General features: G+C 34.9%; 1 long non-coding RNA gene across 1 annotated transcript in view; it reads right to left on the bottom strand.

Moving 5' to 3' along the window:
* LOC141520098 (uncharacterized) overlaps positions 1-27,843 on the bottom strand; it is a 53,230-nt gene that overhangs the window by 4,806 nt on the left and 20,581 nt on the right. Inside the window, exon 2 of the long non-coding RNA XR_012477545.1 lies at positions 14,362-14,498. This is a non-coding gene — a long non-coding RNA (uncharacterized LOC141520098). The remainder of the gene's footprint in view (positions 1-14,361; positions 14,499-27,843) is intronic.

The raw sequence follows: 27,843 nt of genomic DNA, 5'->3' as shown, positions 1-27,843 counted from the left end.
CTACACACCTGAATTCATTATGACAGCTAAGAAGGACTAACAGTGGGTTTTTGATTTGTTTTGGCTCTTAGGGTAATCTTAACCTTGGAAAAAGTTGTCTACACCCTCTGCCTCCATTTTTTTCTCTCCTCTTGCTTATTCCTCAGCTCTCTGCAATCTGACTTCTTTTTTTTGTTTTTTGTTTTAGGTTTTTGCAAGGCAATGGGGTTAAATGGCTTGCCCAAGGCCACACAGCTAGGTAATTAAGTGTCTGAGGCTGGATTTGAACTCAGGTACTCCTGACTCCAGGGCTGGTGCTCTATCCACTGTGCCACCTAGCTGCCCCCATGCAATCTGACTTCTGATCTCAGCATTACACTGAAATTTTTCTCTCCAAAGTTATCAATAATCTCTCAGATAGTCTTGTTCCAGTCCTCATCATTTCTGCTTATCTACTGCTTTTGACACTCTTGACCAAACATACTTCCTCTCTTCTCTAAGTTTTCATAACATTATCCTCTCCTGGTTAACTCCTACGTGTTTTTCTCTCCCTGTTGATTTTTTCTGTTGCCTTTGCAGACTCATCATCCATATTGTACCTCTCTGTGGGTCTTGCCCAAGATCTTACTCTTTGTTTTCTGGATTCTTGTTATGCAAGTGACTCAGCTCTCTCTCTCTCTCTCTCTCTCTCTCTCTCTCTCTCTCTCTCTCTCTCTCTTTCTCTCTCTCTCTCTCTCCAGATTTGATTTGACTACCTACCCAACCCCTCTATCCTCTGGAAAGAGTCTGGCATCAAGGAGAGGATACAAGTAGCTCCTACAGTCATGGCTTACATAAAAATGGCTTACATAAAAAATTACATAGTAAATACTATCTAAAAAATGTTATCTATTATTATTATTATTATTGCTATATATTTGGGAAGTATCTTCTTTCTGTTCTTGCCTTGTTTTCATCTTTTCCTTATTCTCTGTTATCTTGATGAGTAGTTCAACAACTCATTTGGCAGTGTATTACGTTCAGCAGCTCCAGGCTTGAAGACTAAAACAGCTATGATAGTTATGACATTTGTGGATCTGTGTCCCCAACAAACACAAACTGCCAAATCCTGTGAAAGGAGCTGCTGCAAGGAAGGCCTTGCTCACACTTCTGCCAGGACAAAGGGACAACCAAACTCAAACTTAAACCTGCAGAAGGTTTAGGATGACAACTTCTGGCACCAGTCCACACTTAAAAAGGCAGAACAGCTTTACTTACAACATTAAAAACAAATGTAAAATGTAGAACTTCCTCTGGTGAGAGTAGGTCTCTCCCTCCTACATTTACTTGCTAATCATCAGAGTTTCATAATATGTTAGAGCTAGCAAATGACCTCATTTTTCTTTTAGTTTAACTTCATTTGACAGATTGGGGCACAGAGAAGTTGTACAACTTATCTAAGGTCACACAGTAGTTGGCAGAGATGGGATTCAAACATAGGCATTTTAATTCCCAATCCATGGGAATTCCCAATTCAGGTTTGTATCCTCCATCTTTTGAGAATAATTTAGCATCTTGTTAGGTAGCTATAGTTATTTCCAAGAGACTCTTGGAAAAGGTAATCGTTAAGGAGCTGATGCTAAAGTCCTATATTCAAAGCCTACCTCTGATATAAGATGTGAGATGGGGAGAGTGAAGAGGGAAAAACCTAGACAAGTCATTTAATTTTATTTAATTTTCGTGTCCAAAGTAAATCCCAGGACTTAATTGGAAGGAAGTTGCTGATCTGCATTGTAAGAGAAGATTATGTGACCAGGAGTTCCCAACTTCCTTGAAATCACAAGTCTGACCCAAAATTCAGAAAAAAACCCAACCCAGTGATTTCTGTGGCCATGCACATAGTAGATACTCACTAAATATTTAGTGAATTTAATTCAATTAACATTTTAGACATCTTATTTTTTTAAAAAAATGTTATAAGTTATCAATTATGACAAAAGATAGGAATAGTCAATGTTGGAGGGGTAATGGAAAGATGGCTCCCTAATGCATTGTTGGTGTATTTGTAAATTGTCTAATCATTCTAGTAAATGATTTTGAAATTATGCAAAGAGAGTGACTAAAACGTTAATACTCTTTGAACCAGAGATTCCATTTCTTGGCATAGACAAAGAAGGAGGGGGAGGAGAAGAAGAAAGAGAATAACAATTATAGCAAATAAGATTGCAAGAAGCTATGCCAGATGTTATGAATATGAAGGAATGTAAAATAGAATAGTCCTTGTCTTCAAGGAACTTAGATTCTTATGTGGGGTGGGTAGAACTGACTGGGCATTGACAGTTGTTTTGACCTATGTCTTGTCCCTGGATTCCAGTGATTCTAAAGGAGAAAGTGAGGCTGATAACTTTGCACAGCCCTGCCTCACTTAAATCCAATTTACTTGAAGATATCACTCTTCTGGTGCCATTGGTCTTCTTTGAGAATAAAGGATGAACAACAATATTCTATTACAGTGTGTGTGTGTGTGTGTGTGTGTGTGTGTTATTTTTCTTATGTCTTTATGCTGCATTTTATTTTCTGCTGACCCATATCTCTGAAAATAAATCATCCTATAGTAGAAAAATGAAATAAAAAGAATAACAGTTTGCATACAACTCTTTCAGGAATATATCTATTGAATAATATATCTATTGTAAAACAAGTGACTTGAGTGAGTCCTGTAGAACGAGTGTGCCATTTCTATGCTACTGATCATGTGGGTTGGAAAAGCCTAGTTTTATTTGGTCTTCAAAAATTCCTGATGTGTACAACTGTGACTCTGAATGGTTTCAACTTCACACTTCTCAGTGTGCTGATTTTAGTTTGTGCACTTGGGAGCAGGGAACTCTTTACAACATAAGTGACATTCAATTTCTGCAGTATTCATCACAGAGCACACATAGGGAGTTTAGCAGAGCCAGAGGGAGTTTTGGATTTTTTTTTCCCCACACTGGAAGCAACATTTTAGGTCTGCCTCTTCTCAGCTCATTTTTTTTTTACTTGACGTGGAGAGAGTAATTTTCCTAAGGTTGTGATTCTCCAATAGACTGATTTCACAGATTCTCATTTTGCTCATTGACCCTGGGGGTGGAATTCAAGGCAAATATCAGAAACAATACCTTAGGTGTATTTCTACCACCAACTCCTGAGTTCCTTTGTGAAGCCAGAACTTTCCCTGCAGATTTCTTTGGTCACACTTTGCCGCGCTGACAGATCTCAAAGAGCAAGGGAGCTTTTATTCAAGCTTTATGGATGGAATTTCTGATTGGTTCTTCTCCTCATGAGCCCTCCAGTGGCTCGGCCAAGTTAGTGATCTGAATTATTCTTGGAATTCTCCTAAGAATGCCTAAAGTGTTGAGTTCAAACAGACCTCTCCTGATCTGTACAATGCTTCCAAAAGGGACTAAGAAATGTATGTCAGCCTTCCCAGTGGGGTGTTTGGAGAATGTGGAAATTTTTTATCTTAAGGTTAAAATAAAAATCCAAAGTGTTAGATTTCCCCCCAATTTAAAAGAAAATTAAAAGAAATGAAAGGATGGCCCTTAACAGTGTACATCAGCCCACAGTGATCCAAGGTAATATGAATTCCTCCTCAGTTTGTTTGCCCAGCATGATGGGGATGGGAACTGAGCTAGAAAAGGAGTATCATGTGTTCATTAACAGCCTCCCCTTCCCTACTCTTTCCCACCATCAAGAGGGGAGTTTGGGGCCTGATCCTTGAATACCAGAGTCCTAAATTGGACTATTTCCTTTGATGTCCCATTCTGCTTGAACCGATTCTGTATTGTCTTGTCACGACCTTCTTTTCTCTTTTAGACCCTCTGGTGAATGGGCCTCAGGAGGAAGGAACTCATTAAAATATGTAGGTTCATAATGAGATAATAAATAATACAGTAATCTCACTCCTACTGAAGATACTCACTATCTCTGTTGACTTTCATTCTCATTTAAAAATCTTCAGAAGAGAACCTTCTGGGTATAATTTTGGCAAGAATTAGCAGATTTCCTCCTATTCATGATGAATTTAAAGTGAAAATGACATGCAATTTCTAATTTGATCAATTTTTTTGCAAGTATCTTCAAGATTTATTTAGAGCAGGGAAGCCACAAGTCATCCCCTCCAGTACTTGGCACAGTGATAAGTACTCAAGTAAAACAGTTTCATTTATATTCATTTAAAAAACTTGTTTTTTTTAAATGTTGCTCAAAAACAATTTGTTCTTGAAAAGGTACTAAATCCTTTTGACTCTAAAGTTAATATACATATTATAGAAATAGAGTATCTTAGAATGAGAAGGAATGGCAGAGATTTGATGGATTAGTCAATCCAAAAGCATTTATTAGTCACCAATTATGTTCCAGTTTTCTTAGAGAAGAAAATATAAAGAAAGAAGTAATTCCTCTTCTCAAAGAGAATCTCAAATATAACATTACCAAAAAGAAATCATCTTGCTTCTGCTTGGTGATGCGGCATGATGGAAAACACCCCTTCCTGTGGCAACCTCTCATTCCATTTGTGGTTTGCTTTAATTATTAGGAAGACCTTCTTTTTATCTAGTTGAAATCTTTAGCTTTCCCTTTCTAGCTATCCCTGTTTTCTGAAGCCAGGGTTAACACTATTTCATATGATAAGTCTTCATTTGTTTGAGGACAGTCATTATGTTCTCAAACTTTGGGAAAATCCACCACCAGCCTTTTTCCTTTCTAGGTTACTAACTGAAGATGAGTAGAAATTCATGCCATCTGCCCTCAGCTAGACTCATGAGGCCCCTAAGTGAGTTTTTTTAAAAATCTCTTGACTTCTGATCAAATTCTCTACAATTGCTAGTTCAAACTGTTTTCATAACTTTCACATCTGCTTTACTTGGTGATCTTTATCTTTTTATTTTTATTTTATTTTTTTGAAGGAGGCTAAGTAACTCAATAGATATAGTGCTGGAGCTGGAATCAGAAAGAACTGAATTCAAATCTAACCTCAGACAATTGCTAACTGTTTGACACTGGGGAGGTTACAATATCTGTTTGCCTCAGTTTCTTCAATTATAAAATGGGGACAATAACAGCAGCACCTATATCACATGTTTATTGTGAGAGTCACAGGAGATAATATTTGTAAAAATTGTATAATGCTTGGTTCACAAGAGATGTTTTATAAATGCTTATTCCCTTCCTTTCTCCAGGTTAAAAAGGGTTAAAAGGTTTTCCTTATACCTTTGGACTGGTTCTTCTCAGTCTTTTCTAATCAAGTCAAAAAGCATTTATTAGACACCTTCTTTGTACATGGAAATGTACAAAAAATATAAAGAAGAACAAAAAATTGAGAATATAAATAAAAGCAAAAAACAGGAGCTCTCCAGGAGCTTTTCTATGTCTATTTTCATTTTCTGTTCCCTAAACATAGATATGCATCAAGGTTCTGCTTTTACTCTTTATGTCTCCTATGTCTCATCCATTCCCTTATTAAAATTTTGCTCTCTCCAAAATTTAAATTTCTAGCTCTGGCCTTCTTTAATTCTATACTATGTTTCCAACTTCTGTTTTTGCCTCTCTCCTTGAATACCTCAAGTCATATTGTCAAAACTAAATCAATCATTCTTTTTTACCCTGATCATAAATCAATTTATCTCTATGATGTCCCCATTTTTGTCTATAGTATATCCATTCTTAAACTCACTCAGGCTCAAAACCTTCTTTCATACACCTCTCTTCAATATAATAAATTAATTTTAACTATTCTTCCTCAATATCCAACTTGTTTTCCTACTTTACCATAATGATTGCAACATCCCTAAAAAGTAACTCATATTTTTGTCATTGTATTTTAAGTGTCTAACATGATATCCTGAATATCCTAGATTCTTTATTTGCTTTTTTAAGCTTTTGCAAGGCAATGGAGTTAAGTGGCTTGCCCAAGGCCACACAGCTAGGTAATTATTAAGTGTCTGAGGCTGGATTTGAACTCAGGTACTCCTGACTCCAGGGCTGGTGCTCTATCCACTGTGCCACCTAGCCGCCCCTATCCTAGATTCTTAATAATTGTATGTTAGGTTGAAGTTAATCAATTCATATAGTACTTCTGTACATCAAAGAGTTGTGATGGCAACAGTGTGGATATGCCCTCCATTTACTATACTGTAATAGAATTAGCTAAAGTCATACAGAGAGAAGGATTTTAAAGGATTTACTCCTGGTGTCTTAATAGATAGTCCTCATGTGTAACTATGATTAAGGTTTCTACTATAACAATCCTATGAGATAGGGGATGAAAATAATATTTATCCAATTTTACAGATGAGAAAAATCAAAGAACAAAGAAGTTTAATGATGACGTAGTAAATATCAGAGTTAAAATTTGAACTCAAGACTTGAGCTTTTACATCCAGTGCTCTTTCCACTACTCAGGGCTGCCTGCCTTATTACCTCATATAGAGACTCTAGTGATATCATCCTGATACTTCTTTGATTCTAGTCTTCTTTGACTCAGTCTTCTCATTGATCTTCTTAAAACACAATTTTGATTTTGTCCTCTGCTAAAAAACTTTCAATGAGTCTCTCATCACTCCTAAGTTTGTTTAACAAATAAAATTTAAACTCTTTATCTTGGATTCAAGGACTGCTAGGATCTAGTTTTATCTCACACTATTCTTTCTGAAGTACTCTAGGTATTGGTTAAACTGAATTACTGCCATTCCTAAAATGTACCCTGAACTTTGCCACCTTTGCTACATTGCTCGGATGAACTTTCCATCTAGAGTACACTCCCCACAATGTTTCTGCAGCCTCTCCATGAAGTTTGAAAGTACTATCTTTTCTCACTTTATCCCTCAAATATTTTGTTGATACCTGTCTCATAACACAGTCTTTTTTTCTTTTTTGTTGTAGTTATTTCTACCTAAATCACACAAGAACGGGAATAAGTATTTCATCTAGGAAATTTTTATGCAACCAAGTATGTACTTAATGCTACACTTAAACAATAACAAAAGACCCTAAAGAAGGTCAGCAAGTGCAGAGTATAACTTCTATGAACAATTGATGGGTAGTCAGAGAAGAATCATATAGAATAAGGTGAAGGATGGATTTCAGTATGCATTATTGAAGCAAGTATTAAAGGGACATCTATGAAGGCATGGATTCATTAACAAATTAGCTATCATGGCAGATTGCAAGATCTTTGAAAGAAAAAAAGCTGTATTTTTCTTATTTTCTATATCCTCCCCAGGACCTAGCTCAGTGCTTTGAACATAATAAAATCATTAATATTGATGAATGAATGAATGAATATTTATTGAGCACTGTATTAAAGACTACATAATAGAGCCAATTTAGAGACAAATATTAGAATTGGGTAGAGGAGCAATGAGCATTCAGTGTTTCTTCAGGTTCTGGGAGAAACCTTCTGAATTATGCCCTTGTATTATACTCCTTTGTGTTCTTCAAAAGTTGCTGGTGTAAAATATTTTTTGTCAATTAGTTGGAACTACATTTGGTTAATGGCATGTGTAATTAGCCCCCTGATCCTGCATGGAAGGGCACCTAACAAGAGGTAAAATGAGCCATTTTCAGTGGTTGTAAAACTACCCAGGCAAGGAAAAGGAAAGGAGCTCAAGTTTAAAATACAAAAAACCAAATGCAGGGCACCTAACAAGAGGTAAAATGAGCCATTTTCAGTGGTTGTAAAACTACCCAGGCAAGGAAAAGGAAAGGAGCTCAAGTTTAAAATACAAAAAACCATTTTTTTCCCCTAAAGAGTTTTTCTATGAAAAGAAATTGTCAGTTAAGGAGGATAAGCTGTTTTATCTCATATAGTAAATGTAATCTTTGTATGTCTTTTTTTAAATCTATTTCATTGAAATAGATATTTATATGATTTGATTAATGAAGAAATGAAATTGTAATTGTTTCAAAAACTCCATGAATCTTAAATAAATTTTAAGTCACTAGTCTAAAGTAAAAAAAGACTATCTGCTTAAATTCTAATTATGAGCCAAATGTATGAATCCAACATATGTAATGTTATTTTCATGTAAGAAGAAGAAATCCTTCACTTCATCCTCTTTCTTAGATGATGAAAGGTGTGCTGCTCAAAGAAGCAAATCATATAAATCAAATGATGAGCCACTCCATTCTCTGCTCAGTCAGTATTTGAACTTCATTGGTCGAATAATACTAAACCTTTCTAACTCTGAAGAATCTAACAAAGATTATTTTTGGCTCATCTTATCTTTGGAAACTTAGAAATTCCTACTATTGAATTCTCATTACAGAATCACAGACTCTTAGAGATGGAAACAATTTCAGAGGTCATTTAGTTTAACTTGTACCTGATTAGAAATTCTGTCATTTGTTTATCAAGATTCTGCTTGAATACTTACAGTGATAGGAAACTCATTTCTTTATGAGGTACTCCCATATTCTACTTTTAACTAGCTCTCAATAAGCTTTCCCTTATACTGACCCTAACTGACTCTCTGCAAACTCCATCCATTAGTTCTTGCCTCCCTCTCCAGGGCTATCACAACTCTTTTCACATGACAGCTCTTTACAGCAGGTGATGACATTTTCTTTCTTTTTTCATCTACTTTTCTCTCTTATTCCCTTCTAATTAGTCATGGTATGGTACTGAGTTGTATATTTTATTATTTTTGAATGTATAAAACTTTTCCTCTCTGGCATTCAAAGCCATTTATAACCTGCCCACTCTTTTCTGTCTTCTTACACCTTATTTCTTACCATCCTCATCCCACAACACAGTACCCTACAGTTTAGTGAATTGACTTCCTTGCTTTTTCCTCAAACAAGAAATCCCATCTCCAGACTATGGGCATTTTATTGACTGCCCCTCATGGCTGTAATGTAATTATTCCTTATATTCCCATTGTAACTTTCTAATTTTCTTCATATTCCAACTAAAACCCTACCTTCTACAAAAAATCTTTCCTGATCATTAATTTTGTTGCATTTTCTTTGTTGATTTTTTCCATTTTACCTTTTATCTAGCTTTTAAAAATACATAATTATTTGCATATTGTCTTCCTCATTAGATTCACCTTTCTTTGTATTCTCAGGTCAGTACCTAATACATAGTAAACACTTTTAACATTTAACTGACTGACCACATGCTTCATTTTGGAAGGGTTTTCAAAGCTCATTATAGCCAAGAGTAAACTCTTGTTGCTCTTACAGGACTGGAAAGGTTTTGTGCTTCTAATGAAATCTAAGAACTAGTTTAGCAAACAATGCAGTTCATCAATTGAGGACTGGGCTATTAGAGGATGAATATTTTTTGTTTGTTTTTGTTTATTTATTTTGATTTATTTTATTTTTTAATTTATAGAATAAAACAATCATTTTAATATCAATATCATAAAAAATTCTTAATCAGAGTTTTTCATGAAGACTCTTTACTAAAGCACAAAGGAGCAGATCCCTTTAAAATCCTTCTCCCTATATGACTTCAAGCTAATCCTAGGGTACATAAATGGAGGACATAACCAGATTGTTAACATTACAATTTTTTGATGTACTGAAGTACTGCATGAACTGATTAACTTCAAGTTAATAAACATCTATTAATAATCTGTAATATTCAGGATACTATATGAGACACTCAGAATACAATGACAAAAATGAAATCACCCCTGCCTTTAAGGAGCTTGTGCTCCTTTTGTTGGGGATGGTGGTGGTAATGGTGGTGTTGATTTATTTATTTAATTACATAGATATTGAAACTTAAGAAAGCATATTTGCTTACACACAGCATAATGCAAAATAATTAAAATTTTTTCTTTTTCTTATGAACTTTGCAAATAACAGCAAATATTTTTATAAACAAAGATTAAGAAATAAGTTTTTATAAAAGCATTCATTAAATTTAACACAGTGGTAAACAAGCTTCTTTGCTTTTCTGTGTCCCCTTCTGAACTTTGTATTTTTGGTTTTGTTGATATTCTTATCTTTTTTTTTTTTTGCAAGGAATTGGGGTTAAGTGGCTTGCTCAAGTCCACACAGCTAGCTAATTATTAAGTGTCTGAGGTCAGATTTGAATTCAGATACTCCTGACTCCAGGGCCAGTGTTGTATCCATTGGGCCACCTAGCCACCCCTCTTATCTTTCTTTATTTTCCCATTTTCCTTTTAGTATTGCTATTAAGGTCCTCCTCTCTTTCTTGAGCCCTCTTGTAACAAACAAAATATGGTTAAGCAAAAGGAATGAATTCATTGGCTATTTGTCAAAATAAAACAAAGGAATTTCAAATGGGATAAAGACCACTTATAACTGTGGGAATAGAAAAGAGATCATTATGAAGTAGTATCTGAACTGTCCTTCAAAGGAAGTTGGGAAATCTTTAAAGACTGAGGTAGAGTAGTGAGAGAACATTATGGATATGGGGGACAGCCTGCGTGAATGGGTGAAGAAGGGAGAAGAAATGTCAGCAGCAGCTAGATCAATGCCACTGGAATGGATAGTGTATGAAGAAGACTAATAAGAAATGACTGGAAAGGAAGATATATCATGGAATCACTTTAAATGCCAGACTGAAAACTTTTATTTGAGGGTCAATAGGAGCTCACTGGAGATTTTTGAGTAATGTCATTGTTTTTGATCTGTGCTTTTGAAAATTTCTTTGGAAACCCTAGGAAAGATGAATTGAAAAGTAAAAAAAAACCCCCTAATTTGGGACATCAATTAAGAGCCTACTTCAGTTTTTTAGGGGAGAAGAATTGACAAGATGAAAGAAGATGATGAGTTTGTGAATAGAGAAAGGTATATATTATATAATATATTACATATATTTTAGAGGAAGAGGAATAGAATAAACATTTGAATAGTGCTTAATGTGTGCCAGGCACTTTATAATTATTATTTCAAGTATTAGAGATTGACTGATTTGCCTTGGGTTACAAAGATAGTAACTATTGAAGGATATAGTTGAACTTGAAACATTCTTAATTCAGTTCCATTATTCCATAAAGCTGCCTGGGTAGAATTAAGAAGTTGGCAACTGATTGGATATGGGTGGTAGTAGTGGTAAAGAGGAGTGAAGAATCAAGGATAATTCTGTTGTTATGAACCTGGATGACTTGTGGTAGTACTTTAATCAGAAATAGGGAAGTTTGAAGGAAGAATAGAGACACAAAGACAGATCAGGAAAGCCTGATGCACTCAGTCATTGTCCAGGGATAAAAATAGAAGACAACTCCTGGATTTTATTTTCACTCTGGAAGCAATTTAGACCACCAAAACCACAAAACTGACCTCAGGGAAAACCCTTTGCAAATATTCCTGATCTTTCTTTCCTGATTGCTGTCCATTGGACTGGTGCTGAACTAACCAGAGATATTTCACTTCATCATAATTGTTGACTGTAGAGGTGGTGCTTCTCTAATTAATTGTGGAAAGAGAGCTCAATGACTCTTCACTAAATTGAAATGAAAATGGAACAACCAAAAAGAGGTCTTTCCCATGTGAATTAACAAACATTTTTCTCATTTGACTCTTACAAAACATACCTTAAATGATTTGCATTAACATCACAAATTCATTTGTCACACTTAAAGTATTCACTTTGTGTTAGTTTGTGCCTTTATACATCTGGGGTATAGGGTGTATTTGATTCACATGGTTTGAGTCAGTATCCCTTGTACCAATGATCAGAGGATATGATTCTGACACAGCTGGGATAGAGGTTTGTCCTTGATTCTAATTATTTCTGAGGATGATGAAGACTGTCCTGTCTCAGCTACATGAATATTCTCTTATTTGAATCAATGAATCTGGGCCACTTTAACAGTTACAAAGGTTATAGTTTGCACTCATTTGACTATGACTCAGTGAGGATAAAGTATATTCTTAAAAGATAACCTATCTGGTTCAGGGCTGAATGTTAGAGTATATCATAAAGGTTTTTGTGGTTGAAAGGAACTGCCTTTTAGCCTTCACATGAAGCTACCTTCTGTGTTCTAAGTTGACTGAAACTAATGTTGGCTTTGTATGAGTTTTTCAATAACAATTTGGTGACAAGAGGTTTTTTTTCTGTTCTTAACGTTCAGTTGCGGTTTGGGCTGAAAACCAACCCTCTCATCCAGTTACAGCAATTTGTGTCTTTATTGATTAATGAAGATAGATGAGCATTTAGAGTCCAAGGACAAAAACTGGGAGAGGGACAGCATGCTTCCATTTTGTTTGTTGTTTGAATTAAACACTGGGATCCAAATGGGGCTTAAATTCAATGTTAAACCTATTAAATTCCAAAAATGTGGATAAAATTAAATTAAACTCAGCACATATTTATTGGTAACATAATGTGCTCAGAAGTACATTAATGATAATTGTTATGTAAATTACCATATACATGACCAATTATTTTATATTCAAAATAGTCATATGATTAGTCAAAACACATGATATAACTCCCATTTTATAAATAAAGAAACTGAGATCAAGTTAATTATGCATGGCCACTAATAAGTAACAGAGCTGTACTCAGAACTCAGGTCTTCTGAATCCTACTCTTGTACTCCTCAGCCAACTTTCAGGGCTAGATTATGTGAATTTGTCTTGTGTAAGAGAATTGTAAAATATGCAAGAGAAATTTAAGAATAAAATCTGTGGGTGCCTTTGCTCTATGTACAATGATGAGTTGAGACTTAGGTTCATTCCTGGGTCAGTTTAGACTTTAATGTGAGAGGTTAGACTTGATTTTCCAGTTTTCAGCTTCTTAAATCCCTACTTACAGCTTCACTTTGAACATATGTATAAGATTTTATCAAAGAGGAGAGTTAAAATGTACCCAATGTATACTATGAAACAATTAAGAGACAGAAATTAATTTCCTACATTAAAAATATCAAACACAGAAGACTCACAGACATTCATTTGACAGAAACAAACTCCAAAAGTAGCACTAATAACCTCTAATATAGTCTATTTGTTGATAATCAATTAGGAAAATTAATCAATCTATCTAAAATGTCTGAAAGTATATGTAATGTACCTCTCCAATGGATCTTCCACCTCTACAAAAGGGTTAGGATGGGGTGTCTATGTGGTGCAGTAGATAGAGTACCTGCCCTGGAGTCAGGAGGACCCGAGTTCAAATTTGAACTAAGACACTTGATGCCTTGGGCAAGCCACTTAACTCCATTTGTCTTGCAAGAACCTAAAATAAACAATTACTTAGCTGTGTGGCTTTGGGCAAGCCACTTAACCTCATTGCTTTGAAGAAACCTAAAAAAGGGTTAGGTTAGGGGTGTCTTCATCTCAATCTCTCTCTCTCTCTCTTAAGCTTTTTTCCCCTTTTTAAAAAATAATTTTGCAATATTTATTTTTTTGCAATATTAACTTTTTGCAATATTCAACTTTGTTTTGTGGTTGTGCTTTCCTTTTATAGTGTTGTCGTCATTGTGCATATAATTTATCTTACTTCTTTCTGCATGATATTGTATTAATCTTTTCTTTTTGCTTTTTTTTGTATCTTATCACATTAATTGTATTTTACAAGTATTGCAATTTTCCATCACAATCATGTACTACAATTTATTTAGCTGTGCCACAATAGATGGTCATCTGCTTTGTTTCCACTTCTTAACCATCACAAAAGTGCTGCTAAAAATATTATTTGTGTATATGAGGATTTTCTTCTTTTCAATAATTGCTTTTTGTTATAAGACTAGTAGTAGAATCTCTGGATCAGATTATAGATATCTTAATCAATATTTTTGTATAATAGCAAATTGCATAATTGCAAATAGTCATACTGATTTGTAATCTCCACTGTCAGTGTGTTAGTGTACCTATTTCCCCATTCCATCATAGTCTATTTTATCTTTTGTCCTTTTTGCCAATTTGCTAGGTGTAAAATGAAAGATTATTTACTTTTTCAGAGGCAAATGGGGTTAAGTGACTTGCCCAGGGACACATAGCTAGTAAATGTCTGAGAGCAGATTTGTACTCAGCTCCTAATTCCAAGGTCATTCATTTTTAAAGACTCATTGAGACATTGACTTTTTCAGCTCAGTAGCCAATAAGATTGCTATTACCATCATTATCACCTAAGCACCAAGCCTTCTTAGTGCTTGGTCACACACACAGGACTGGACAAAACAGTAAAGGGCACTGTCATACCCAAAGTACCCAAATATTGAGCTAATACATATCTGGTGGGAGGCAGTAAGGGTAGCTTTGCACATGACATATTCAACCCTGGGTTACAGAAGTATTATTTTCTATCCTTTCAAGGAACTCACAGTCTTTTAATATAGATAAGAAAAGCAAACTATGCAACATATATGGAAATTAATCATAAGATGATAGATTTAGAGCATGAAGAGAATTTAGGGGTCATCTAGCCCAATCTTTTACTTTTGCAGGTGAGTAGACTAAAATTCAGGGCAGTAGAGAGGCTTGCTTTAAATCACACTGGTAGTTGCTGAAGCAGAATTTGAATGTAGATTCTGATTTCTGATCCAGTGCTTTTTCCATTGTGTTGAGTTGATGCCCTGAAAAATTAATTAACAATGGTAAGGCAGGACTTAAGTAGTGAAAATAGTAGATTTACTCTATGGATGAGCAAATACACATCAATATTATCACTATTGTTATTTTACTTAAGTTGGTATATTGTGTTAAGGATCATGAAGTGAATACTTTAGGATAATAGCTCTTTGAGAGAATTTATTCCAAAATATCAATACTTTAATGAACTTATTTCATTGATTGCAATCTCCATCTAACAGAACAGATTACAATCCAGCCATATCTTCTGATCTTCTGTGAGTCTTTCTGAGCCCTCCCAGAAACCCTCTGTGGAGGAGATACCCAGAACACCAAGTCCTTCCTCTAGAGCTTTTCGTGTTCTTTGGACACCAGTGCAATTCTTAAACTATCTTTTATCTGTCATTTTTGTTGCAAGTCAAAATCAATTTCATTAAGATTAAACAACATCATTGACTTATTCCCTTGATTGTTCTTATTGGTTCCACTTAGAGTTCAGATTTTTTGAGGTTCATGCAATTTTCCATAGTGGAGGTTTAAAAACTGATCAATGCTCCATACTGTACAATGAATAGTTTTGTCATGAGAGGATCCTGTTACTGACTTTCTTTGAACCTATCTCATCTTTGTTTTAGTGAATTACTTGAAATTTTGCTTTCTGGAGGAGCAGAGGTAGAGAAAAATATTTGACTCCTCTGGAACTCAGATATTGATTAAATTTTTTACTGCTCCTATTAGTCAGCCCTTCAAAAATATCCTTTAATAATCAAGAAATATTGACATCTCTGGCAAACAAATTTCTGATGTATAGCTAACTTGACTGGCTTTGTCCTTGGGAGAAAAGTCAATTAAAAAACTAAAGAAAATAAGGAAAGGAAAAAAAGAACACCATTCCTGAAAACTACTAAGCATTAGGTCAGGGGTGGGGAAACTCTGGTTACTGACTGTTTAAGGCCTGTGAAACATGTGGTGTTTTAGGCTGCTAAGGCAATCCCAGGCAGGATTAGAAATTCAATAAATCTAGGAGGTTTTTAGGGGTGAATTAATTAAACTTTTGACCAAGTATAGCAGACTAATTTTTAAGTTTTGGCCCTTGGCAGGAAAAAAGATTACTCATTCCTGACATAGGGCAAAGGGAAGAGAAAAATCTATCTGAGCACAATAACACTTTATAGTAAAACAGTAAGTGATTTTTTTTTTTGTTGAAAAGAAATATGCAATATAGCTAGAGAGAATATAGTAAATAACAATCAAAGTCAAATTTATGCCAAATTCTTTTCAAGTAATACTTTATTGATAGGGTAATTAAACTTAGTTCGTAAATAATACATCAAGTTGAGATATATTTCACAAATGTGGTCGATTAAAGAATACTTAGATTTGTGCTTGCTTCAGCAGCACATATACTAAAATTGGAACAATACAGAGAAAATTAGCAAGTTCATAACTCCTCCCAACTGGCTGAATTCTTAATATCACATGGTTATCTGCCAGGCCAAGGAGGTTATATTAGTATTAAGAAGTAAAGCAAATTTGCTTGGAATCTTAATTAAAATTTGTCATACAAGAACAACAAGAAACAAAGTGAATATGGAATTTCTACAATTCAGTCTATGCATTAAGATGAAGCTTTTTACTAACTCTAGTGATTCTTAGACACTTTAATTAAGACCTGGAAGTGGCTGGAGTCTGACTGCTAATCCTAGTTGGAAAAAGTTTCCATATTTAAAATAACTTAAATGAAATAATTTCCCCCTTTTTTTAAAGCCAAGGTTTTAATGGGTAGACTCTAAGTGTTAAAAAATAGAACATCTAAGTTCTTTATATAGGCTCATAAGATTTAGAACTGAGAGGAACTTGGAGATCAGGTTCAACTTTCTTGTACATACATAAGGGTTAATGGATAATGCTATACAAGGATATAGCTAAGAACTAAAGTGATGTATTCTGCCAATAGAGTTAATTTTATTAATTATGAGTGATCCTGGGCATGTCATCTAGTCTCACTGAACCTGATCTGTAAAGTGAAAATCCTTTGTCTCCTATCTACCTACATGAAATTCTATGACCCAGACTTCTGTCAACTGCCCAAGGGACTTGAGGTTCACATAGATCTAAGTCTGTTCAGAAGGCTTGACTCTCACAGGGGAGGAAGATACTTTGGCTGACTCTGCCAGAGTAAATACCAAGGAATTTTCTAAAATGAAACTTTAGGTATGGATCATGATTAGGATTTCTCCCGAAGTAGAAAGCAAGATCCTTTCTTGCCAAAAGTACTCAGTGTTCAATATGGATATGGTCCATGGATCAGCTTTTCCTTTCTTCTTTAGAAAAGAAAATGCAAAAAAAAAAATCAGAAAAACTTAAAAGACAATAAGAACATCTTTAGAAAACAAAACTTTTGAATAGTTCATTATATGTGTTATTCTCCTACACTTAGCTAAAGACCCTTTATGACTCTATTGAATAGATATTTCTTTAATTTTTTCAATTAAGTATTTTTCTCTCTCTTCCCCCCCACTTAAAAATATAAAACCATTATAACAAATATGCATCACCAAGCAAAACAAATTCCCATATTGGTCAGATTGGTTTCTCATTCTGCCTTAGTCCAACATCACTCAGTCATGAAATGTGCGGCATTCTTCAGTATTAATACTCTGGAATCATAGTTGATCATTGTGTTGATTAGAGATCTTAAGTATTTCAGAATTTAGAAAAACTAATATTAATATTATAGTGTATACATTAATGGTTCTGCTAGTCCCTCTCACTTCACTCTATATTAGTTCAAATAAAATCTTGACAGGTTTCTGTGGAATCATTTCTTAATTTATATACCAAATAGTATCTCTTTACATTTATAAACTATGGACAATCCCTTAATTTTCAGTTCTTTGCCACTACCAAAATAACTGCTTTAAATATTTATGAACATATAAATCCTTTTCCTCTTTCTTTAATCTGTGGGGGGAATATAAGATCATAGTAGTATCCTTAGGTTAAAGGGCATGCACAATTGAAGAACTTTTAGATAAAGTTCCAAAATGTTTAAAATTCCTCCATTGGGGACACCAGTGTACCTATTTTTCCACATGCCCTCCTCCAACATTTGTTATTTTCCTCTTTATCATATTTGCCAATCTAATTGGTGTATAATGGAAAATAAGTCACTTAAATTTGCATTTCTCTAATATTAATGATTTGGACCATTGTACCATGGTTGTTGATAGCTTAGATTTCTTTTCTTGCAAAATGTAGGTTCATATCCTTTAACCAATTTTGTCAATTGGAGATTAGAAATTCAATGAATTTAGGTGCTTTTTAGGGGTGAATTAATTGAACTTTTGACTAAATATAGCAGACTAATTTTTAAGTTTTAAGTTTTGGCCCTCGGCCAAATATATCTTGAAAAACAGAACGTTATTAGAAAACTTACTGCAAGATTCTTTTTTCTTCCTTTCTAATCTTAGATATATTGGATTTTTCATGCAAAACTTTTAAAATTTTATGTAAACAATTTTTTTTTATTTTCTCTTATATTGTCTCTTTCTATGTCTTGTTGCGTCAGGAACTCTTGCCTTCTCCATAGATCCGAAAGACAAATTTTTCACTGTTCCTTTAACTTGTTTATGATATTACCTTTCTTTTTTTTAGTTCATGTATTTAATTTGTATTTATATACCATTAGGTATGTGGTGTGAAGTATTGGTCAAACCTAATTTTTGCCAGATGGCTATTATTTCCCCAAATTTTGGGGATCAAATAGTGTCTAAATCCTAGTATCTAAAGTTTTTTGGTTACTTGGTTGCTAGGCTACTAGGTTTGTTTGTAGTACATGTTGACATTTGTTCTGAGGTCCTTCTTATCTCCACTTTTTATTTTTCCTTTTAGATTATTGACTTTTTGTTTTTCCCAGATGAATTTTGTTATTATTTTCTAGTCCTATGGAGTATTTTTAAAAATAATTTAATGGGTATGGTACTGATAAGTAAATTAATTTAGGTAGTATTATTTTTAAAACAGTGGCCTATCTGTGAGCAATTATTTAGGTCTGTATTTTTATGAACAGTGCTTTGTAGTCACATTCATATAGTTCCTATGTGTATCTTAGGAAGTAGACTGCCAAATATTTTATACATGGTGTGTTACTGTTCAGTCATCTAGTTGTCTCACTCTTTATGAGTCCATGAACCATAGTGTGTGAATACTATTCATGGGGCTTTCTTGGCAAAGATACTTAAGTACTTTTCCTTTTCCTTCTCCAGTAGATTTTATAGAGATTAATAGTTTGTCCAGAAATGCAGATTTGAATTCAGGTCTTCCTGACTTTAGGCCCAATTTAGCCATCTAGTTCACTCAATTCATTCTATAATTATTTTAAATGGAATTTCTCTATCTCTTCCTGTTGGGTTTTATTTTACACACACATGCACGTGCACACACACATATACATGCATATACACAAACATAAATAAACATACAGACACTGTGGATTTATTTTGTATCCTTCAAATTTATTGGAATTATTATTTTTCAATTAATTTTTAGATGACTCTGGGGTTCTTTAAGCAAACCATCATATCATCTCATAAAAGCATACCTAGCTTTTCTAGGACTGTGTTAAATAGGAACAGTGACAATGGGTATTCTTGGATCATTCCTATTCTTATTGGAAAGTATTCTAATTTGTCTTCATTTTATATGATCTAGGTTCTTGGTTTTAGAAATATACTAGGAGTCATTTATTTCAAAGTTTACTGGTGTTTTCTAAAAATCAGAAAAATGTATTTTTTAAAGAGCCTTTTATAGCTATTGACATAATCATGTGACTTCTTGTTTTTCTTATTTAATATGGGCAATTAGGTTTGTAGTTTTCCTAATATGAAATCAATTCTATATTCCTGGTATAAGTTTAACCTAGTCATAGGATAAGTTGTTGAGTAAATTTTCAATTGTCTCTGACTTTTTGTGACTGCATTTAGGATTTTCTTAGAGAAGGAAATGACAAACCATTTCCAATTTTTTGCCAAGAAAATCCTAAATGCAGTCACTCATTTCCTTCTCTATTTAATGAAGAACTGAGTCAAATAAGGCTAAATGACTTGCCTAAGGTCACATAGTTGCTAAGAGTCTGAGACCAGATTTACACTCAGGAAGATGAGTCTTCCTAGAGTCAGGTCCAGTGCTTTATCTATTGAACCAACCAGTTGCCTGAAATGCTAGATATGTCGCTGTAATGCTTTTAATAATATTTTATTTAAACTTTTTTGCATTTGTAGTTTTTTCCCTCTTTTTTCTGACTTAGGTATCAAGGCTATATTCGTATCATAGAAAAATTTTAATATAAATTTTCTTTTGCTATTTTGAAAAATTTTGGGTAATATTGTAATTAATTGTTCTTAATTATTTGAGAATCCATCAAGATTAAATTCTCTATTTATATTCTGTTAATTTGGATAATTTGTAGTTTTATAAATATCCATTTCATTTAAATTGTGATTTTTGTCATATTATTGGGCAAAGTAGTTTTTATTAAGATTTTCTATTTCTTCTTCATTTGTTATGAATTTTCCTTTTTTTCATTTTTAAGAGTGATAATTTTCTTTTCATTTTTCTTCTTCTTAGTTAAGTGAGTCAGTGGTTCATAAATTTTATTAGTTTTATATTTAAAAAATTTTTTTTTATTTAAGGCAATGGGATTAAGAGACTTGCCCAAGGTCACACCATTAAGTGTCTGAGGTCAAATTTGAACTCAGTTACTGGTCAATTGCCAATCTGCAATAAGTGGAATGATTTTCTACAAAGGAAGCTCTCTACACAAGAAATCAATTTAGAAAAACTCTCTAGTTTGGAAACACTCTTCACTGGTGCTGATTAACTATTCAGCCTTAATTAAGAGAATTAGAAAGTTGTGTAGAGCACTGAACAATTGAATTATTTGCTGATAATCACATCACTAATAGGTATTAGTGACAGAATTTGAATTTAGGGCTTGGGAGCAGCTGCAGTGGATAGAGTGCTGGCCCTGAAGTCAGGAGTACCTGAGTTCAAATCCAGTCTCAGACACTTAATAATGAGCTAGCTGTTGCCCTTGGGCAAGTCACTTAATCCCATTGCCTTAAAAAAAAGAATCTAGGTCTTTCTGACTTCATCTAGCTGACTTGAGGTTAGAAGGACAGCCTCAGACATTTAACACTTGTTAGCTATTTGACCTTGGGCAAGTCATTTAACCCTGATTGCCTCACATTCAGGGCATCTCTAGTCATCCTGATTCATGTCTGGTCACTGGACCCAGAGGGCTCTGGTGGAGAAGATGAGGCTGGTGACTTAGCATAGCACCCCCTCACTCAAATACAATTCACATGCTTGTCTTGGCATCACCTCCCTGATATCATGGTCTTCTTCAAGTACAAAGGTCAAAAAAATCATCCTGACTTTAAGGTCAATCCTCCAGTCATTATATTACCTTGTTGCTCACATATACTAAATCCTTCACTGTGGATAGTATAGTTGCTAGGAAAAAGCACTCTGTACATTGCTCATATACAAAAAGTTATATGGGTATACAATATTAACATTGTATGGCTGCAGAGAGTTTTACAGTTTACAAATCACTTTCCTCATCACAGATGTAATAGGAATTGGGGAGGTGGTAAGGAAAATCTATGTCTATTTAATGAGATTCTATAGGATGATTATTTATCAGAAGATCAGTACCTCCTATGGAGCTGTAAATTTCTACCAGTCTTTGGTGACACAGAGAATTCATGCTTGGGATCCAATGACTACGCTGCATTAAAGATGATAGGGGAACTAAGGCCCAGGAGGATGGACTTATGTCAGAAAGAGACAATCTGTAGTCTGTAAAATTGACCTATTCCTTGTTATTCTTTTCAAATGATTTCCACAAAAATGTACAAGGGAAGGAATTTCTCACCCTTTTCCACATTCTGTCCCCCCCAGAAGCAATGCTGACTTAACAAAAAAGTACATGGCAATAAAACATATGTACTAACTCAAGTAAACCTGAGGCTGAAGTTATTATATTTCCTATTTCTTGTTTACTACTTTTGCCTTTCAATTTCCTTTCATTAAAACTGGTCAACCTACAAAAATCCTGAGAAATGGGTATTTCCAATCCTTTTTTTAATATTCAAAATTAGTTTATTGCATACTTCCAACAGTTATCTAGTAAATCATGAATTTCTGACTCAAGACTTAGGCTTTAGAGATATCCATAAATGCATAATTGTTAGAGGATAAAGACCACTGCCAAGATCATGTGAACCTAGAAGATTAAAGTATATATTAAAAGAACAAGTGATATGGATCTCAACAACCTTCTATAATTGCTTTGAGTGGCTTGGACAGTGTAGATCCTATATCTATACAAAACCAATATATTTGGGGCAGCTAGGTGGTGCAGCAGATAGAGCAGCAGCCCTGGAGTCAGGAGGACCTGAAAAGTTAAATATCTCATCTACTGTTTCAGAACTAATAAATGTCAGAGGAGGGATTTGAACTTGTTTTCTTGTCTCCAAGGTTCATTTCTTTTCATTACAGTATCCTGCCTAATACAGCACCTTATAAACATGAGCTATTTATACTTTTGAGTTTAAAAACCTATTCCAGATCTTATAATTGCTGTGTAGAGCACTACATTTATAATTAAGGAATTAAAATAGACCACTTGGTCTTTGTTGTAAAGAAATTTAGTATATATTTGAAGATGTAATAATGATCTTGGAATTTTGAATCATAAAATTTTAGTAGGAACCTCATGATCTAGTTCAATCTATTCCTGAAGCATGAATTCCTGCTACCAAATCATTGACAGGTAATCTTTCCACCTCTGTTGTGGATTGCTTCACCTTGGGGCCCACAGCGGTGACCTCCCTCCCAGAGGGGAGCTGAGAATACGGAATCAAGCCACTACTGCCTTATGCCTCCAGCTCAGTTTTATTACTGCTTAGCTATTACATATATACTGTTAGGTCTTCTGGGGTAGAACAAAAAATAATGAGGGAATGGGGGAGTGCACAAGCAGGGTAAGTTCAGCATCTTGCATTACAGGATAAGGGGGTATGTTAGGGGGGGAGGTGTGTCTTGTGCCCTTGGTCTGTGGCGCAGAATGTCCAACTCCTAAGGACTCCGGTGCACCTTATCTCTAAGGGTGGCATGCCAGCTCCTGCCAGGTGGCGGTCCGTTAGAATAGCCTTTGTTCCCACACACCTCCCCTTGAAAATCCCTATTGCTGAGAAAACTACTTCCTATATTACATTTTCAGGATAGCTAAATTGTTAGGAAACTGTTACTTATAATGACATGAAATCTGTCTCCTAATTTACCCAGACATAGGCAGATTTTCCTGATTATCTCAAGGGAAAAGATTTCCTAATAAAGAGACATATGTGTTTAGGTATAAACCAGAATCTACCAGAAAACCAGAGGGAGGATTCCACCCATACCACACTACATTTCCCTCCTATTTCCCATTGGAAAGTATTATGCTTAATATTTAGCGTATAAATAAGATTTAGAGCTTGTAAGCTTCTTTGAAAGTATTAAGTATGGACTCCCCCCCCCCCCCCCCCCCAAGGCAAGTTAAGTTCCTTGAGTTATTAGCAATCACTTTGGTGGCAGAAGTTCCACATCCCCTCCTGAAAGGTTTTACTTGGGAGTGATGGTGGTGGTGATGGAGAACATAAAGATACTGGATATCTTGAAAGGAAAAGAAATGGGTACCAATAACAAAGGGAAAATGAGGCAAATCAGAGAGATGGATGTTGAGGAACTTAGTTAAGATTTTAAAGTTGACCCTTGTGCTAAGTAATCTACTCTTAATTCTTCATTTAATTTAAATTAATTCTTAATTTAAGAATAATCATTATGTTGTTTACTCAGTTTTTTCAGTTATATCTTACTCTTCCTGACCCCCTTTAGGGATTTTCTTAGTAAAGGTATAGGAGTGGCTTGCCATTTCTTTTTCCAGCCCATTTTACAAGTGAAAAAACTGAGGCAAACAGGATTAAGTGACTTGCCAGTGGACACAGAAAGATCACAGTCTGAGGCTGGATTTGAACTCAGGTTTTTCTGAGTCCAGGCACAGTGTTCTGTACTCTGTACCATCTAGTTGGCTCACATTTATATATTTCGCTACCATTAATATAGTGCTTAACCCATATCTCCTTTAATCCTTCTAACATACTTGTGAGGTAAGAAATGCAAATATTCGTGTTCCTAATTGACAGATGAAAAAACTGAGATTTAGAGATGGAAATAACTTGTCCAAGCTATATACCATATTTCAGGCACTATACTGATTTCAAGGAATGTAAGTAAATTTAGAAAGAAAAACAGTCCTTGCCTTTGAGGAGCTTACATTCTAATGGGGGTCAGTAATACATAAACATAATCTGAAAATGGTATTGGGGGAATGTAACCTAATGGGACACAGAGCAGAGAAAGTTAAGAGTCAGAAATGGGATCTGGAAGAAAATGAAACCATATGTGGGATACTAAGACCAAACTCCCCCACCATGGAATCTCAAAAGATTTTGCTTACTTTATAACCAAAATGGAACCTTTTGACAATTGCAAGAATAAAAATTTCCCTAAAATTCCTTTAATTTTCTTAAAAATGGAAATTTTGGGAAGAATCAATCAATGATAGGAAGGTATAGGGATTGAAAATACTTCCAATGTGAGAAGCCCAGTGATGGAGTAAATTTCTAGGGTATCTTAGGGTATCCCACTTCTGTGGGATAGTAGAGAAATTCTGGAGATTCTGAAGTGGCATTGAAGAGGATAAATAAGATAAATAAAGGTAATTGTAAAAATGTGAAAAGGTAGTCAGAAAGAAGCCCTGCCTAGGTATTCTAGTTGGACAGTAGAAAGGTCACTGACTCTTGAGTCAGACCCTGAGTTCACATGCCAACTTTACTGTTTCCTTTTTAAGAGTCCTTGGGTAAAGTTCTTCATCTCTTTGTTCCTCACTAATTTCATCTGTAAATGAGAAGGGGGAGTAGATGAGAGTCACATAGTTCTTAAGATCTTTTCTAGCGTCAGATCTCTCATCCTTTGATCCCAGTTCTGCTTCAAGATTTGGGCAAGACACCCAGTTCTCTGAGATTCAGTTTTCTTATCTATAAAATGAAGGAATTGGGCTAGATGAGGGTTTCTTACCCTGTGTGATTGTGTGTTATAGTATTGTTAAATCTAAGGATCTTTTCTCAGAATAATGTTGTTTAAATGCCTAAAATAAAGTGCAATAAAACACAGAGAAAGTCAATTCTACTGAAATGTGGTTATTAAAATAACAAGATCAACACCAAGCTCATGAACCCCTGGTTAAGAAACCCTGGGATAGATGACTTATATTCATTCACTCTTCCATTATCAATAATTTCTAAATCTATGATGGATTGTAATGTGAACAAAAGTCTTTTGATCTTAAGGCAAGGGTTCTTTCCTTCTTCCCTTCATTTTGCTGTGCTGCCTCTTACCTCTTACATAAAAGACTAGGACCTGAGTTGCAGAATTCATTTCCCTGAGACACCTAACATGTTTAGAATTTGGGCCAAGATCTATCCTATCTGAGTTTTGAAGGGATGACTCAGGTCAGATCAATTCGGAAATGCCCTTTCCAAAAAAACCCAAAAAAACAAAAAACAAAACAAAAAACCCAACAAGCTGCTACCAGTAAAGAGGTGAGATAGAGAGTCCAAATTGTGTTAATGTGCGGCAGGTGATAGGTGAAAGGGTTCCAAGAACTTAAATTTCTCTCCTAGTAAGTCTCTGTATGGAGGGGGGCATCTACAGGCATCCTAATCTATATCTTGTCATTGGAACCAGATGGCTCTGGAAGAACCATTTTGCTGGTTACTTTGCAAAGTCTTGCATTAATTAAATCCAATTCACTTGCAAATCAGTCTGTCACCTTCCTGATGTCATTGGTCCTACTTGACAACAAAGGATAAAGTTGACAAAAGGTTTTATTTTGGTTGTAGTCCTGTTTTGGACTCCCTTATCCTTTCCCCAGGTGAGAACTGAAGGAGCCAGAGGCAAGAGAGACATGTTCTACCTGTAAACCAAGGTCTCCAAGATCTTTATTTACCAAAATACAAATGCTTAAATATCCTCCCCAGTCCCTGGTCCACTCCCACTCCCATGGCACTTAGTAAAATAATGCTCTGGTGCTCAAGGACACCAGATGATGAAGGTTTTACAGCACTCCCACACACAACAGTCCCTAACAGTAGCAGAAGTAAACTATTTTGAGATTCTGAGGTGGAGAGTTTGATCTTAGTATTATATATATATATATATATATATATATATATATATATATATATATATATATATATATGCTAAATTGGTTTGTTTCTTGAGGAGGGTAGAGAGAAGTCTATCACTATATAAACTTCTCTCTGACTTGCTAAGCTCTTCAGGCCCTTCTGTACTCTATGTATAGCCATGGTCTTATATGTAAAGAAAATAAATACATCCATTGGATTGGATTGAAGAATATAAGAAGGGTGCTTGTTCTCTCTGCCATTCTGAAATGCCCAAGTTATTACTCTCTGATGATGGAATCTGTAATACTAGGCATCCTCTGACCAAGGTGGATATCTATTTTTGTGACAATAAATTACCTTTAGCTGAAAGGGAGTGAAATTCAGGGCAGGCTAATTTTGATAAAGTGGTAGAGAAGAAGGTCTTTTCATGTCTGTGAGAGCAGGCTTGGGGAATCTTGGGGAGTCAAGGATAGAGTGTCTTGGGAGGGTTGGCTGTGAAGAAACTGATGGAGGGAGAGAATGTGATTAAAAGAGAAGAGGGGAAAGGGCCTTGAAGATGCATCTTTACTACTTGTCAATTTTGTTGAGGGCTGACATGTAGCTAGAACTTTTTCTGTTTTCCCCTCATATCTCCTTTTCAATTCATTTGCCTGATGACTGATAAAAGTGGAATTGATATTAAATATTATAATAAAATGTAGGTCTTGATGTGCCCTTTCAGAAACAAAGATTGTATTGATTTGATCACAATGCTCTAACCAAGAGGTAGAAGTTGAGAGAGCTTATGTTTACCCTAGCAGAATGAAAAATGGCCACAGTGAAGAAAAGGATGTATGGTTCCGGGGAGTTCTGTCAGGAAAGGTACATGAAAAATGCTGTGAGAACTCAATGGAGTGAGATAGTATTTCTAAGTAGAGCAATCTGCGTCAGCTGAGTAGGAAATCAGTTTATTTAGGCTGCTTTCTAAAACTATACTTCTGCTATTATTCATTCCCTTATTCTTTCATTCAATTTTTCATTTAATATGGGTTAAAGATTCTTTATTTACCTCAAAATTTTGCCTAGCATTAGGTATCACCACCTTTTTCGATCTCTAGACTTTAAACACGAGTCACTTTAACTGTTTTTTTCTTTTCTTTTTATCCCTTCACATCCTATCATAGATGAAGTCTGTCAGATTCTTCTCCTCTTAAAACTTTTTTTCTTCCTGATTGAGATTCCTATTAGTTGTTATTTAAATACATTTTAAAAAACTGAATAAAAATGATAAAATATTGGAAGTTACTTAGGGAAATTAGGGAGATTCATCCCAGAAAATCCCCAAGAAAATAAGAAACTCTCCACCCTAGATGATGTGGATTGTCACTTGCTTGTAATCAGGCAACTAAGCCAGATGTTCTCTTGAGGTCTCTTGTATCTTTGTGACATTGATTTTATAATTTTATTTGATCAAAATTACAGAAAGTGGGCCTGAGAGGGAATAAAACATCAAAGAAGACTCAAGTAAGAGAATTTTCTTGAGTAGATTCTTGAGTAGGATTTTTAGAAAAGGAGGAAGGAATTCCTGTAGCAGTAGTTTCTTTAGTTATATTTTCCACTGGGACTCATCTAGATGTTAATTTAAGGGAAACAAAGAACCTTTTAAAACAGCTACTTAATGCATCTGTGCAGGTTATAGCCAAACAAAAACCTGTTATTTTAGCCATGTTTAGTATGGCCTAAGCTGAGCTACCTTGTCCTCTATGACTGTGAGCGCATCTGACTTTTTATTAAGTGATAGCAATAATGTCATTTAATCAATTGAACAGCATACCTATAATGCCAGGCCCCTATTGCAGGCACTGGAATTTACAAAGATGAAGGAAAACTGCTCAAGGTTCTTCTTTCTTTTCTTTTTTTTTTTTTTTAAGAAAGATTTTATTTATTTTGAGTTTTACAATACCCCCCCCCATTTTTGCTCCCCCTCCCACAGAAGGCATTATGTTAGTCTTTACATTGTTTCTATGGTATAATTGATCTCAGCTGAATGTGATGAGAGAGAAATCATATC

Source organism: Macrotis lagotis, chromosome 4, assembly GCF_037893015.1.
Source record: "Macrotis lagotis isolate mMagLag1 chromosome 4, bilby.v1.9.chrom.fasta, whole genome shotgun sequence".
Taxonomy (NCBI): Eukaryota; Metazoa; Chordata; class Mammalia; order Peramelemorphia; family Peramelidae; genus Macrotis; species Macrotis lagotis.
The sequence above is the reverse complement of the archived record's forward strand: the minus strand, read 5'-3'. Positions and strand labels throughout refer to the sequence as shown.